The 13995-nt window shown below is 45.7% G+C and overlaps 1 protein-coding gene across 1 annotated transcript in view; it reads left to right on the top strand.

The window, feature by feature from the left end:
• The first annotated feature begins 825 nt into the window (after window positions 1-825).
• LOC125436936 (CBP80/20-dependent translation initiation factor-like) overlaps window positions 826-13995 on the top strand; it is a 65283-nt gene continuing 52113 nt past the window's right edge. Inside the window, exon 1 of the mRNA XM_048504320.1 lies at window positions 826-1060. The gene's annotated coding sequence lies outside the window, so the exon portion shown is untranslated. The remainder of the gene's footprint in view (window positions 1061-13995) is intronic.

The raw sequence follows: 13995 nt of genomic DNA on the forward strand, positions 1-13995 counted from the left end.
GGAACACAACTCAGCCAGGAATAAATACCCCATCCAAAGCTGCCACTTTCTCCAGGGGGAACAGATCTCTGTCATCTGGAGATCAGTCGTCATCCCAGGAGAGCTCCTCCAGGCCACACCTGGAGATTGGTAACCCTGCTTCAGATGGAGTGAGTTCAAGTGGACGTCGTGCAAGTGTGCCCTTCAGTCCTGTTCGACCCTGGGGTACCACTGCGAGCAGTGATTTTATAGGCGGGCCTCTTTGTGGGGGAGTTTGCCGTTGCTTTCGCCGGCTATTGTTTACCCCCTAGCTAGGTACTCATTTACCGACCAATGAATGGATGGATGGCTGAGTTGACCATGGATATCTGACCCACAGGGGGCTTGAACTCCTGACTGTGTGAGTGACAGTGCAAGTTTCACCTTAACCACCACGCCGGAAACACTTTAGCTCATTCATTAACTATCTACCTACCTATCTACCCATCAATCTATCTATCTATCTATCTATCTATCTATCTATCTATCTATCTATCTATCTATCTATCTATCTATCTATCTATCTATCTATCTATCTATCTATCTATCTATCTATCTATCATCTGCCTGCCTGCCTGCCTGCCTGTCTGTCTGTCTATCTAAAGTGTCAAACATTGAACTGCATTGAACTGACTAATTGAACTGCAACAGAATGACCCCCCACCCCCCGCACCATCCAAGCCAGTCTTATGATTTCCCCCACCCCCAGTGCCTGGCCCTAAAGAGGAACTACAATTCCCAGGAAGCTTAGCGCGCCCCTTTCTTTTAAAGTCTACGCACGTGGCTTGCAGGGAGGAGCCGGGCACGTCACATTCCTGCATTCCCTTTGCCTGTGTCAGAGCCCGGTGTCTGCCTGAATTGGGCAGGCTGGCCAAGAGTGGGGCGTCCAGCGGAGCCCCCCCTTTTCCTGCCCCCTTTCTCCCCCTGGGGCCCATGACCCTCCCACCAGGCATCTGACCTTGGACCCCTCCCCTCCCTCCCTTCCTTCTTCCCTGGATCCTGCCTCCTTCCTCTTCCTCGGAGCCTTGGTTCTTCCAACAAGGTAACCAGATCTGGAGCTGCTGCTTTTGGGTTGCGGGTGTGATTGTGTGTTGTGATGGGGGTTTTTGTGTGTGTGTGTGGCCCCTTCCAAATATCCTCATCCTCTCTCCAACACTGGAGAGGGGAAGTCACTCCAGCATCTGGGAGAAGCAGGCTTTATTGTGATTGTTATCATCACTGTTATTTTTAATCGCTTTCCTCCCACTGTTTGGATCCCGAGTGGGGGAATCCGGGCTTGCCCCCCTCCCCGATCCCTTAGGGGGCTGTGGGAGAGAGAGGGGGGGGGATCCATGCTGTTGTGCTGTTGTGGATGTCATCCTCCAACTCTGGCGTAGCAAGGCGGGGTGCGGGCGGCGCTTTCCTTTGTTTTCCAGCCGCTGCGCAGGATTGCCCTTGCTTTGCAAACTTGCAAGGTTTTTTTCCTGCATATAACATATATATTTAATAACAGCAGATCGGGTTGGGGGGGGGGGAGGCGAAGAGGGCTCCCTCCCCCCGCTTCCCTGCCCTCCTCGCTTTTCCATAGGCCGAGGCGTTTATTTTGCTTTCATTTCTCAGCCCTCCCATGTGATTTGCGCGCCCCCCTCCCGTGCGTAAATATGTGCGTGTCGGTGGCATGTTGGCCAGACTCGACTCTCTCTCTCTCTCTCTCTCTCTCTCTCTCCCTTCCCCCACCGGTTCGTTTTGTGGCAGGGAAAGTCTGTGCTGAATTGCAAAACCGGGCCTGGGTGGCGATTATCTCGATCCCTCTGGTGTTTTCCTCCCCCCTTTTAATGCATCACTCCGCATAATCTCTTGCCTCCCGTGCCCGGTTTGGGGACGGAGGGGATGGATGCCATTCCCCGGTCGCGGTTTTTTTGTTGGTGATCCCCTTTCCGATCGCTTCCTGACGCAGGCTGAGTGATCTTCTGTAGCTGCATATGATGAAACTACAAATCTGTCTCCCGACCAGCCCCCAAAAGGAAGGAAGGAGAGGGAAGTGATCTGTCCGCTGTTTCCTGTTCAAAGCACTCCAAAGTCCCAACCCCTATTGCAGCTCTGCTCCGCTGGCGACGTACCTTGAGGTCATTTCCCTCCCCCACTAACCTTTTCTTGGTCCTATAGGATTAATTGTATAGAGGCTATTGTAATCCTTTTAGCCTTCTCCTATGGCCCTGGGCTGCTGTAGACAGATTTCCCTGCCCTCGCTACACGCACAAACACACGCCGGATTACGTTTCACTTGTTTTGTTCTGCCAAAGGGGCCTCGGGGGTCTTTGGCTGAATTCAAATCCCAGATCCCGTGGTTGACGTGGACCGACCTGCGCCAAGGTATCAACCATTACAGTGGGTAGCTGGTTTGTGGCTTTACGAGTTCTGAAAATGAAACCCTGAAGCTCTCTGGATTTATTCCCCCCCCCCCCCAGGGGTGTTAGAGGATCCAAAAGGTGTGTGCTTTGAATGGTACTGGAAGAATGTCACTCTTGGTTTACAAGTCATGTGTGATTTGGAGGGCAGAGCTTAGCTGAAGACGTTGCCTGATAATAATATCAATCAATCAATCAGTTTTATTACGGTCGAAGACCAGAAATTGTTAAATACAGAGTAAATAATAATAATAATAATGATGATGAAGAAGAAGAAGAAGAAGAAGAAGAAGAAGAAGAAGAAGAAGAAGAAGAAGAAGAAGAAGAAGAAGAAGAAGAAGAAGAAGAAGAAGAAGAAGAAGAAGAAGAAGAAGAAGAAGAAGAAGAAGAAGATAAGAACTAGCCTGCTGGATCAGACCAGAGTCCATCTAGTCCAGCACTCTGCTACTCGCAGTGGCCCACCAGGTGCCTTTGGGAGCTCACATGCAGGAGGTGAAAGCAATGGCCTTCTGCTGCTGCTGCTCCTGAGCACCTGGTTTGCTAAGGCATTTGCAATCTGAGATCATAATAATAATAATAATAATCTAAGCAGTGTCATGAAATATTGGGGGTTTGTATTGTGTTGGGGCCTTGTTTTCTGACTTGTCATGGTCTCAGTGGTGGCGAACCTTTGGCACTCCAGATGTTATGGACTCCAGATGTTATGGACCAATTGGCCATGCTGGCAGGGGCTGATGGGAATTGTAGTCCATAACATCTGGAGTGCCAAAGGTTCGCCACCACGGACCTAGATAATGTCTGTTCCTGGTGAGGTTTCTTACAGACATTCTGGTGACGGTTCCTGGTGAGGTTTCTTGCCAAAACTGGGGAGGGGGGCACTGGTCCATGAGAACAAAAAAAAACCCCGAGCAGTCGTCCCTGTCTGCCAGACTGCAGCAGGCGCAGCAACTGTGTTGGTCTCGCTTCCGTTTTTCCATCCCCCTTGCAGTGATGGTGGAAAGCCCCCCTAGGCTGGAGCGGCTTTTGGATAGATTTGGGTGCGGTCCTTCCACGGAGGAAGCCTTTGGAGCGGAGGTTATTGTCTGATCCCTTTCTCTTCCCCCCATTCCCCCGCCACCATCTACATCTTCCACCGGCTCCTTCCTGTCATCCTTCCTCATGGGAGGAATAAACGCTTTCCAAGATGGGGGAGGCCGGGCGAGAGAGGCACCTTAGAGCTTCCCGCACACGAGTTGATGTGAAGAAAGCCACTGCTGCAAACCGATTGCAGAGGGGAGAAGCTATAGATCAGCAAGCCGGTGACAGCCGCTCCGTCTCTTGCCTCTGCTCCCGTCCTTTCTTTCTTTCTTTCCCTCCCTCCAGCTCCGTTCAGCGAAAACAATTTTTTTGCCTTTATCGAGAGCAGCAGCAGCTGCGGTTCCAAAGGTCTGTCGGTGGGTTTTCTCGGCTGTGCTTTCAAAAAACGCTGGCGGAAGCAGTGTCGTTTTTTCCCAGTTCAGAAGGATGCTGAATTGGCCCGGATCCAATGTTTGCTGCTGTGGGTTTCTCAGAAGGCTTGGGGGGAAATGGGTCTGAACAGTGGATGTCCGGATCCTAACTCTAAGCTGCAGTTGTACGCTCTTTACGTGCCACCGTTCAGTGATTTTTTTTTTTTGTGGGCGGCTGAATTGGTCCTCTGCGAAGAGAATGAACGGAACCCGTATTTACTGACTCAGTGGAGCGTTGTGGCGACATGTCTTTCTCACCCTTTCTCAAGGAACCTTTTCCCTCAGTGAGAACTAGAAGCATGTGTAGGGGGAGCATTTGTTTCCTGACGAGTTCGATTTGGAAAAGTTCTTTTGGGGCAGGGGGATGCTATCGGAAGGAGGAGTTTTGGATTTATATCCCCCCTTTCTCTCCTGTAGGAGACTCAAAGGGGCTTACAATCTCCTTGCCCTTCCCCCCTCACAACAAACACCCTGTGAGGTGGGTGGGGCTGAGAGAGCTCAGAAGAACTGTGACTAGCCCAAGGTCACCCGGCTGGCGTGTGTGGGAGTGTACAGGCTAATCTGAATTCCCCAGATAAGCCTCCACAACTCAAGCGGCAGAGCGGGGAATCAAACCCGGTTTGTAGAGTGCACCTGCTCTTAGCCACTGCTCTTAGCCACTACGCCACTGCTGCATTGGGGAATACCTTACTCTTCAATCTCTGTCGTGCCTTTTGTCATGAATGAGAAAGCCCCCGTTCATTGCCCGCTGCCAATTCTGGAATCCGAGGGAAGGCGATGTGGCGTAATTCAGTCACCTCAGGTCTCGGAAGCTAAGCGGGTGGAAACTTGAATGGGAGACCACAACGGAAGGTCCCTGCAGAGAAAGGCCGTGTTAAACCGCCTCTGCTTCTCACTCGTCTTGGAAACCTCTTGCTGGGATTGCCATAAATCGGCTGCCTTTTGACAGCACTTAAGTACATTTGTGCTTTTCCACCTTGTTTCGGTGACCTTGTTTGGCACAGAAGTCAGCGGAGAGATTGAAAGGTAGTTGGACGTGCAAAACGGCCACCGTGCGCATGTTTTAGTACAGGAGCATACACAGGTGGCTTGTTGTAAGAAAGCAGGGATGCACGTTCACTTTAAAACCTGGACCGTTCACACGTGCAGCTGCGTGCCCATTGAATGCGCCCTAAGAATGAATCCATGTAAAAAGAAACAAATAATGTGCACTCTACACATGGATTACGTCTGCATGTTCGCTGCCGTGTATTCTAATCTGGAGAACTGGGTTTGATTCCCTACTCCTCCACCTGGGTGGCAGAGGCTTATCTGGTGAGCCAGATGTGCTTCTGCACTCCTACATTCCTGCTGGGTGACCTTGGGCTAGTCACAGTTCTCTCAGAACTCTCTCAGCCCCACCTACCTCACAAGGTGTCTGTTGTGGGCAGAGAGAAAGGAGCGTGTAAGCTACCTTGAGTCTCCTTATAGACGGCGTATAAATCCAAACTCCTCCTCTTCTTACAGTGTTTATGTCTGGGAGCAAAAGATGGCATCAGTGTGGAAGTCACAGACCTAACTACGCTGATAATGTTTTGGCATCAGTAGTGCATACAACGGATGCTTTTTGCTTTCCCTTATTATCCTCCAGTTGTTTTGATTGATAGATGTGTAAAGAATTGCGTTTTGGACACCAAGGCATGTGTTAGAAGCATTGCACAGGAAGTGCATGTTTTAGCTACATAGGAGGGCATGACCTAGGGTTGCCAGCCTCCAGGTGGCCCCTGGAGATATCCCGCTGTTACAGTTGATTTCCAGGCAGTCCAGATCACTTCTCCTGGAGAAAATGATTGCTTGGAGGGTTGAGTGTATGGCATTATACTCCACTGAGGTCTTTCCCCTCCCAAATCCTGCCCTCCTCTGGCTCAGTCTCCAAAATCTCCTGCTATTCCCCAACCCGGAGTTGGCACCCCTAGCGCTAGCTCATTGGCAGAACAAATAGCTTGCATTCAAAGGTTCTGCCAGAAGCGTTTCTAGTTCTTGGATTTGGGGTAATAAAGGGAGGGATTTGGGAATAATAAAGGGACAATCACAGCTGGGTAAACTGGGCCTAGCGAAGAGCCAGTGTTTTCCCTTGACTTGGAGTGCTCAAAGGAGTCTACAAGTTCTGGTTCTCGCATGAAGAGCATTGCTCACCGTCTGCAACCTCGGGGATAGTTTCCACATGAGAACGATGTGTTGCTATGCTGGTCAAATGGCCGAATGAAGAAAGATTGATTGATTGATTGATTGTTTGAGCGATCGATCAATCGATCGATCGATCGATTGATTGATTGATTGAGCGATGCATGGCTCAGAGGCCCCGTTGAGCACAGTGTCCCTTGGACGAGCTGGATCCCACGCTCAGTACTCCAAGACATGCATGTTGTTAATAATCACACACAGTTTGTCCTTCCTCCAAGGAAACTCAAGTGGCCCATATGGAGCTTTCTCTGATTGGTTCATTGTAGAAACCTTTTAAGGGAGAATTGTCTTCTACACATTTCCCAGTAAGCTTCATGGCTAGAAGGGGGTCTGAATTGGTCCAAGTCCAGGATTATAGCTGGTATTCTTTTGAATAATTGTGCGATGCTTGCATGAATCAGCCCTTCCGCACATGCAGAATAATGCACTTTCAATCCACTTTTACTATTGTTTGCCAGTGGATTTTGCTGTTTCGCACAGCAAAACCCTTCGCGGCTTGGGGCCCTCATGCCTGCAGGAACGTCTCTTACCCTTATGTCCCAAAGTAGGCGGCCTGCCATTGGCATGTACAGCCGTGAGTTACTGGAAGTCCCGGCCCCTCAATGATCGATCACGGCTGAGTCTTCTACCCGGGGCAGGGCCTTTACGATCCTGGCCCCTGCCTGGTGGAACGCTCTTCCTCCAGCTGTCCGGGCCCTGCGGGACCTTGGCAAGTTCCGCAAGGCCTGCAAGACTGAGCTGTTCCACCGGGCTTTTGGTGAGACTGGCCGCAGAGTGGCTGCCCCCTCATGAGACCCTCAATATTTTGTCATCCCTGGTAGTGCCCTATATTGGTTTCATCCTTAGGCGCTGCCAGCCCCTCCCGGCCTTAAGACCGGGTGCTACCAACATGGTTTTTTAGGCTGCCATCAGTTGATTTGTTATGCTACATACTGAATTTTAAATGTATTTTACGTAATTTATTGGACATGATATTGTATTGTGAACCTCCTAGAGCCGTGGTGGCGAACCTTTGACACTCCAGATGTTATGGACTACAATTCCCATCAGCCCCTGCCAATTGGCCATGCTGGCAGGGGCTGATCAGGAGAATAGTCCATCTGGAGATATATAACCCTAGAAACCCCTTAGGGATAAAGGTGGTCTATAAAATCCAATAAATAAATAAAATAAAATAAATAAACCAATACCAAAAGTGGTGTACCGTGCTCCACAGGGGGCAAGGGCAACACCCTGGGCAGAGCAGCGGCAGAGGCATGGCCGGGCTGTTGAGGGGGTATGGCGAGAGTGGTCGACGCCATGGGAGGGGCTCAGGCCGTGCGCGCACCCCGGACACAGTTTCCCTTCACTCCACCTCTGGGCCCTACAGATATCATGCTTTTGTCCTCAGATACTGAAAAAAACTTTTTTAAATGTGTGGACCTGGAAATTGCTTTTAGAAAAACAGCTTGCTTTCAGTGAATGAATGCCATGACCATATGATTCCTTTTCTTCTACTCTACTCTAAGGTGACCAGATGGTCACCTTTGTTGATCGATCAAAATCGGGGAGAGAAGGCAGCAGCGGCATGTCGCAACCGCAGGGCCTTACTACCTTCAGGGGCTTACGGTTTCCAGCCCCGTCACCAGAGCAGCAAAGCGGCAAACCCCAGAAGGCAGTGTGCTCCCTGCGGCATGCGCTGAAACTGCCGCTACTGCTGCTTGTGCCCCAGAAAGTCGCGACAGCCCTCAAGAGACAATGAGTGAAGAAGAAGAATCCCGCTGACGCTGAACCGGTGTTAAAAGCGAGGACATCTCCGCCAAAAACGGGATGTCTGGTCAGCCTACTCTACTCTAGAGCTGTGGCTATGCTAAACTCCATGGCTTCGTGTTGATGTGTTTGGGGCTGTGTAGGGATGGGTGGAGGGAAGGGGAAAGTGAGGATGGGGTATGAGTCTGAAATTGTGTGCATCAAGGAATGCTGCTGTAAATTTTCGTTGTGCGTGCACAATGACAATAAATGCTTATGCTTTTTCTTCTCTTATTTTTTTTTTCACTTTTAAGTGTTCTCACTATTCAGGGTTGTTAAAAGACAGATAAACCAGGCATACCAGCACGCTTCTCTGCTTCTTTTATACGCTTAACAAACAGAACAGACTGCATGGTTTTGGGCACTGGGCAAATTTGATTTGGGATCCTATCGTAGCAGAGAAATGGTTTATGGTTTCACATTCTCAGCTGGTAGAACCAGTTCTAATCCTGGCTTCCGCCTTCTTTCATTTTAGTCGCATAAACTAATTAACATTAGCTTTTTTCCCCACCTTACACATTCGGGTTTTTGAACGCTGTCTCCACTTTCAAGTGGCAAACCGGAAACCGTTTTTAGCTCTGTTTTGCCCCAGAGGAACCAATTTTCAGCTCTGATTTCTTTACAAAATAGATAATTAGTATGTGGAACTCACTCCCTCAGGATGTATCAATGACCACTGATTTAGGTGGCTTTAAAAGGCTCTCCTTTGTGGTGATTTAACTTAAAAAAGAAAGATTCCAAAATCATGTTTGTGGAATATAGGTCTATCAATGGTATTGACCATGGTAACTAAATGGAACCTCCAGGGTCAAGGGCAGTAAACTCCTAAATTCTATTTGCAAAGGAGCAACAAGGAATATGTGCCCTGCTTGTATTTGTTCCTGAGATTTGTGGCTGGCTGCTGCCCAGCAGACATCACTGAATGTTATTTCTGATCTCTCCTCTTTGATGGTGAGATCCACTATAGTGTAATGGTGAGCAGACTATAATCTGAGATAGGATCAGATCCCCACTCCGCCATGAAAGCCTCCTAGGTGGTCTTGAGCCGTCACTGTGTCTCAGCCTAGCCTACCTTACAGGATTGTTGTCAGGAGAACATGGAGGAGGATATGGCCGTGAATGTCATCCTAAGCTACTAGGAGGATGAGCAAGATTCAAACAAGATGGATATGCATTATTCTTCTGGGGAAGGTGACTTGTGCTAAGAGAACCAGAACTTCCTAACCTTGAATTTTGCCTCTTCCATAAGCTTGGTAGGTATTTATCACTGTCCTGCAGCTAACCATTGTTGGCTGCTCAAACCACAGTTTGCAGACCCCTAGCTAGCTATGGTTTTGCAAGTGTACATTTTATACTAAATGTGTGCTAACTGAACCTCTGTAGCCACAGACAGAGGTTTGGTTGCAGCCTATTAGCTCACATCTAGGTGGGGAGCGTCGTTACTAAAATTTTTCTCAGTTAGGAGAACAGGTTATTAATGATTAACTCCACTAGGGACAAGGGGTAATCTGTCCCTAGGTACAACAAAATCTCGTCCAAGTGGGGATTAGAAATTTGAGACCTCGGGGCCCCACCTCTGTCACTTCAAGCACCCTCCCGTGTGCTATGAACTGTATGAAATAATACAATATATATAGTAATTCCTATTTTTTTTTTGTTCATTGTGGTATAAAGGTTGGGAAAGTATTATAGGTTGAAGATTTTTCATTTTCTTTTTTTTTTCCCCTTTGAAATTTATATTGGAAAGAGAGGAGTTTAAACTACTCTTTTTTTAGATTAAGGATTTTGGATCTCTCTCCTCTGTTAGTTTTCTTTCAAAATTGGAAATAGATAAAGTGGTTATATAAAGAATCTGAAGGGGAAGTATAGAGAAATTAGGAGGGAGGGAAATATGGGAAGGAGGGAGGCAATATGGGATGTTTTAGTTGGGGGGGTTGAGAAAGATAGACACAATTAGATGTATGTTTCTGTAATATGTTAACAATTGTAAAACAGTTTTTGGTTTCTCTCATACTTATGTTATTATTTTTAAATCAATCAATATAATTATATAAAAAAAGAAATAATACATGACCTTTAGGTGTATTAACTTTTTTAATACTTTTAAAACAGTCATTATTTGAATCTGAGAGGTGGAACAAAGGGGAACTGCGCACCTGGGTGAGCTTCAGGAATGCTTACGCCCATAATGCTGACGCCACTTTACCTGTCTTGCCCCCCCCGCCCAGCCTTCATTGGCTACACCACTGTTTGAATCCCACCACTATCGGAACCTTTTACTAAAATTTTTGAATTCCACCACTGGCCACAGACGTGGGTGAAACGCTAGGATCTGAATCCAGGACACCATGGCCACACAGCCCGGAAAACTAGCAACAACCTCATGTGGGTATTCCCGATTGGTTGGAAGATCTGGTCATGTTGGCATCAGTCCCGCCTCCCAGTTTCGTCTCCTAATCTATCAAAATGTAGCGTCACTTAACAGAACTATTGTAACGGGTAGTGAGTGGAAATCATTGAATAAGTCCAAAGTACCATATATTAGCTGGGTAGTTTGGAGTTTGTGTCAACCTCCAAGAAAGCTTACAGAAAGTGAAGGGACTTCTTTAAAAAAATTTTTTTAATTTTTAATTCTATCATTTGGAATATTCCATTTTTTTATAATGGCGGCTTTTCTTCATTAGTTTTTCAAACAATGCATTTCCCATTTCCCCCTCCCCTGTATTTTCTTTCCATAGTTTTATCCAGACTGAACAGCAGTAGTTTCATTCTTGTAATCTCTTCTCCCATATCTCCCTCATTGACTCCAGCTTTCTTTCATCAGTCCACATATATTGTCCATATCTTCAACATTTTGCCTCTGTTTCTCTTGCCATGGCTTATTTTTTGTTATTATATCGAAAATGTCCAGTGTCACTTGTTCCCAGATATATTCCAACCATTTCTGGATTGTCCAATTTTTCTTTTCTTTCCAGCATAAAGCAATTGTTGCGTGTGCTGCTTTGGTTTCTTAAAATTTTAACAGTTAGATGCCAGTCCAGTAGCATCATAGAGACCAGCAAGATTTTTGGGGTTACGGGTTTTCAAGAGTCAAAGTTCCTTTTGTTAGATTCAGTCTTTGATTTAAAAAAATTTAAATTGAGGCCAGCTTACCGTGTGCAGTAAAAACCATCTAGTCCAACTTCTACAAAATCGATTTTGCCTCAAAGATGCTTCGGGACTCAAACCTACCTAACCCTGAACACAACTGCATTTCTCAAAGTCCCTTGTGAACAGAGCTGTTAGAAGGATGCAGCTGTGTTTAGGACTCCAGCTATACTTATCTGTGAACTGTATTTCACAGAATTCATAAAATTGTTATAGTCCTAATTTAAATGCATGATTATTTGTATAGAATGTTTAATTAGCTGCAGCTGATTCATGAGTTAGGTTTGTATTTCCCAATGTAGCCTTAATAACGACTTTCAATGACTTAATGCATAGCAGAATTTATTTTCTTTAACTTGTGTAGGAAATTTCATTAAAGCCCCTTCTGTTCCATTTAACCTATTTTATGTATTTGGTAGCAGAAAAGACAGTGCAGACAGGCTGAGGAATTGGAGAGGGTAACATTTTGACTCAGCCGAGTAAAGCAAATATATGGTTTTTAAAAAATATTTTTAATTGTATAGTTTGAAATAATCATTCTATTTACATCTTTTTGATATAATTTCCAAACAATATACATTTTCCTTTTTTCCTCCCACCCTCCCCCCCCCTAATATTATGTTTTTACTTTTCTTGGGACCCAACCAAACATGAGTAAGTTCATTTGTTCTTATCCATATGTCTTCTTTGACTCCGTCTCCTTCATCAATTCCCTCATAACTTGTCCATATCTTCATTATTTCATTCTGTTTTTCTTGCCATGTTTTATTCTTTGATAATATTTAAAAAAATGTCTAATGTCACTTGTTCCCATATATATTCCAACCATTTCTGAAAGCAAATACATGTGTATTGTTGAAGGCTTTCACAGCCGGAATCACTGGGGTAGCTGTGGTTTCGGTATGTAGGTGTTCTAACAATTCTCTCTGGCATTTACATGCTTCTGTGGCAGCATCTTCAGAGGATCTGGAGATCCTCTGAAGATGCCAGCCATGGAAATGCTGGCAAGCGGATCAGGAGAGAATGCTGATAGAACTTTCCTTACAGCCAGGAGGAAACCCTAACACTGCACCCCAAATACATGTGTGTTTGTTTTTAACAAATGTCTGTTCTAAACATACCCCTGCCTACACAGGATCTCTTTGCTTAGAACGGAAATGTCAGTTGCAGAATAAATCAAATGGGGTGCAGAATAAAACTTTGGACTGTGTTATCAGTGGACAAATTTGGCAGGGCAGAATTAATTACTTGGTTTGTTTAAACAAGGATTGCCATTAGAAGGGGTATCTCTTTTGCGCCCTAGGTGCAGGAATTTTAAACTATTGTGCTATCAATATGAGTTTTAAACTATTGTGTATCAATAGGAGTATAGTTTCAAGATCGAGGGATGTAATTGTACCTCTCTATTCTGCATTGGTTAGACACACACGGAATATTGTGTACAGTTCTGGGCACCACAATTCAAGAAAGGATATTGTGAGCTGGAACAGGTCCAGGAGGAGGCAACCAAAAATGGTCAAAGGTCTGAATCCATGCCCTTGAGGGAAAGACTTAGGGAGTTGGGAGCATGTTTAGTTTAGTGAAGAAGAGTTGAGGGTGTTGCCAGTAGGGTCATGTTCAGATATTTGAAGGGATGTCATGTTGGTGAGGGAGCAAGCTTGTTTCTGCTGCCGCTGCAGAGACTAGGACCAGGAGGAATGGGTCTCGAGGTGAAGGAAAAGAGATTGCACTCCAAACATCAGGAAAAACTTCCTGACAGTAAGAGCTGTTCGACAATGAATGCACTACTTCGGAGTCTGGTGGAGTCTCCTTCTTAGGAGGTTTTTAAGTAGAGGTTGGATGACCATCTGTCAGGAGTGCTTTAATTATGTGTTTCTGCATTTTAGGGGATTGAACTTATGATTCTACGATTCTATTCCAAGGAACAAAAGTGAACATCCTTTCTCTTCCTATTATATTCCTGTCGTGTTCCTTGTTTCAAGATTCATAAAAAGGGATAACATAATTTGTGAATTTCTTTGCTTCTTCAAACAACAAAATACTGAATAGTGTAAACAGTAAATCAACTTGAATTTCATTTTTCCTAGGATTAAACATCTGTACTTATATAGAATGCAGCTCCAAATGTGTGTGCATTGCATCTTAAAAAGCCCAGCAAATTGTATTTCCTGGGCACTATAGATTGTTGTTTGCTGGTTGTGCCTGTGGATCAGTTAATTGTAACTTACACCATAATACATCAATCAAATGTGATTGGCATTATTAGAAATGTGACGTCGAATATCAGGATTGGGTGCTGTGGTTTCTGGGCATATGTACGTGTTCTAGCATTCTCTCTCCTATTTAAGCTGCATCTGTGGCATCTTCAGAGTGATCCTCTGAAGATGCCAGCCACAGATGCAGGCGGAAAACGCCGAGAGAATGCTGCTAGAACATAGCCGATACAGCATCGAAAAACTCTGCCATGTAACCAGAAGCTGACTGCTAATGAAAAGCAGAGCCTTCACTTTGGGCCAGATCGAAGGATGTAGGAAGGGCCTTCATCCATACTTCTAAATAAGGCGCTTAATTCTAAAAGTACTACTTCCTTCTGGGAGTAAGCCCCATTTAATAAAAAGTGGTATTTCTATCTGGAGTAGACCTGTTTTAAGGGTGCTCTCCAAGTGTAACGCGTGGGAATCCATATTATGACTGGTATCCTGGGTCTCTTTCCCACATGGCATCATATGCACTTGATTCTTCTAGAGCCATAGCAGCAAATACTATGGGAAGCTGGTGTAACTAATATTAAATCACTATTTTGATGATGTCAAGAAGGTTATGTCAGCCAGAGAGAATCATATTCTTGCAAAGAATGGTCTTGTCTAGCTTGATGGGTAATTTCTTTCTGTAACTGTAATGTAGGAAGTTGGGAGGGAAGGCAACATGGTTATCAGATCTCAGAA

This window comes from Sphaerodactylus townsendi, linkage group LG07 (assembly GCF_021028975.2).
Source record: "Sphaerodactylus townsendi isolate TG3544 linkage group LG07, MPM_Stown_v2.3, whole genome shotgun sequence".
In the NCBI taxonomy this organism is placed as follows: Eukaryota; Metazoa; Chordata; class Lepidosauria; order Squamata; family Sphaerodactylidae; genus Sphaerodactylus; species Sphaerodactylus townsendi.